The 2,685-nt window shown below is 38.2% G+C and overlaps 1 long non-coding RNA gene across 1 annotated transcript; it reads left to right on the top strand.

Annotated features, from left to right (window-relative positions):
• The first annotated feature begins 1,264 nt into the window (after window positions 1–1,264).
• LOC107279181 (uncharacterized) lies at window positions 1,265–2,194 on the top strand. Its single transcript, XR_010737120.1, has 3 exons — window positions 1,265–1,410; window positions 1,510–1,747; window positions 1,957–2,194. It is a non-coding gene; the product is annotated as an uncharacterized lncRNA (long non-coding RNA).
• The last annotated feature ends 491 nt before the right edge of the window (window positions 2,195–2,685 follow it).

Raw genomic sequence — 2,685 nt, 5'->3', positions numbered from 1 at the left:
CCTAATGATTTAATCACGATTATGAACTATGGAGAGACCATGGAGCACATGAAAAGAAGCTAGGAGATGAATAAGATCGTCATAGACGTTCAAATCAAGATGGAGGTCCAACTCATATCAAGTTCGAGTCCACCTTAGGCTCTAGAGGCACTCCGATTTCTACGTTCAACATATTATGAATCTGCCATTTAACCATCTATATCATTTTGAAGCTCTAGATAATTGGAAGAGGGTTTAACAAGGTGACTCTTGTGAATAACCGTGCTAGGATCGAGATTGAACAACCGTGCTGTTTGGCCGTTTGATGACCCTCTGGGCATTAAAGCACTTGTTACTGATTATTATAAAATCACCATTTCCTTGCAGAAAAAAATTCTGAGAAAAAATATAACGGATAGCATGGTAGGCGGATAGCATGGTAGGCAATGATCTCAGGATCAGAATTCAGACATATATATGTTATTCGGCCATGAAGAAACTATCTTAATTATTAATTTCCCGGTCCCATCTCGTCCTGAAAAATTATTGATTTTTATTTGTGCATTTGGGCAAATTTTTTTCCTATTAAATGTTATAATTGTAGTAGTTAATGCTAGTAGATATTGCAATGCTTTCATATCGTATCTTTGCAAATAGACATACTTGGACCACTTGGATCAACATCAATCATCATTTCAAGCACATTGGCTTGATTGTCTAATCTATTCGTCTTGCTCAAGACATTTGAACCACCGTTTTGTGATCTAAAAGATAGATGAGGTGTCGCCTTACCCCGTAATCGCAATTCGCACAAGTTTTCGCCAGCAAAACCCTTGATTACCCAAACAAGGATATTTTGGGATGGATTGCGGGGTCCTGATTTCACGTGGAACATTCATACATACATACATACATACATACATATATACATATACATATACATATACATATACATATATATATATATATATATATATATATATATATATATATATATGTATGTATGTATGTATGTATGTATGTATGTATATATATATGTGTATGTATATATATATATGTATATATATATATATATATATATGAAAATGGTTCTATACACCTGGGAGTACGTACACCTGCCACCGTTCATCAGTAATGAGGCACACGATCAACCTTGTTACCGGATCCACTCAACAGACCCGTTTCGTTTTTATAAAAAAAAAATCACCTAATGCTTAACTATCCCACACTAATCGGTCCTGAGCAAATAATATAAATCCCCGGCTGCCATCCTAACCACTTAACCAGCGACGGCAATAGCTCGCTCTCTCCGCAATATTCGGATCGACCGCTAGCTACCGGAGAGTCAAAGCGGACGGCATGATCCATTGGCGATTGATGAGCAACCATGCACGGTGCCGGCGGCATCCATCGGTGATTTGTTGGGATGCGGTGAGATCCATTTGCAGCAACATGGCAATCATGGCGTTCCTAGGCAGTGCCCTAGCGGCGACGATATCAGTCATCGATTCGTCGTCTCGTCCTATGTAGGCGCTGTGCGGTGACGCTGTCCACACGGAGGCAGCGGTGGCCTGGCTGCACCTCGGCGCGACGCTACTACTCCTCACCACCGGTGTGGACGAAGAACGACGGTTGGCCGGAGGTGCAGGATCATCCGATCATGCAATCGGGGTTTCTTCGCCAAGCCCGGTTGACACATAAATCCATGCGCCGTGCAGGGAAATGAGGCCGTAACCACTCTGTTCTACTCCTTATTCATCCTGCCAAGGTATTATCTTTCCATTTTTCTCTTCCTGCAGATCGAGGATTCCCTTTCTTATTAGATCTGTACTTGAATGTAATCCCCATTCACCCTCTTTCCATGAGTAGGCCTGCTAGTATTTTAAAAAAAATTATTTGATAACCCAGCGTATTATTTAGTCTTCTGAAGAATGATGAAGCTCCTAATTAACTAGTTCTTTGCTTTGCTCCATACAGATGCATGACAAATACACCATGGATGGTGGCCAACACCGGGCAGTATATTCGCATGGTTGCATGGATTAGCTGATGTAGATGTAGAAAATGTGGATATGGCAGTATGAAAATTCTGTCCAAAGCAGTTTGTGCAGGTCGAAAATTGGGTATACTGTACATTCATTTTTTCTTCTTTTTCAGAATGGCTAAATGTATGAATCCATATACTGCCTGGATTATTGCAAATTCTCTTGGGATCGGACTATGCTTCAATTTAATCTAAATTGAGGAAATAACTTTCTATATATTCTTTAAAATTTCATGTTCACTCCTGAAATCGGAGAATATAATTTGTGAAAGAAATCAGTATATAGATCAGTACACTCGTTCAAAGAAGAGTAGTACAAACTTGTTCAGAAAAGAAATCGGGATATACTCGTCCCAAGAAATTAAATTTAGTATATAGTCAGTTCCAGGAAAAAATCATTAAGTACATCAGTACTCATTGAAATTACAGTAGTATATACTGATATTCACCTTAAAAAACAGTACATACTGTTACTAACATAAAAAAAGGTATATACTGCTCTACTAATTTAAAATGGTACATACCGCTACTACATTTTTTAAAAGTTACATACTACTTCTAACTTAAAAAGGTATATACTGCTCTACTAATTCAAAAAGGTATATACCATTACTAACTTAAAAAAGTATATACTTAACTTTAAAAAGGTACATACTGTACCT

This window comes from Oryza sativa, chromosome 10 (assembly GCF_034140825.1).
Source record: "Oryza sativa Japonica Group chromosome 10, ASM3414082v1".
Lineage (NCBI taxonomy): Eukaryota > Viridiplantae > Streptophyta > Magnoliopsida > Poales > Poaceae > Oryza > Oryza sativa.
The sequence above is the reverse complement of the archived record's forward strand: the minus strand, read 5'-3'. Positions and strand labels throughout refer to the sequence as shown.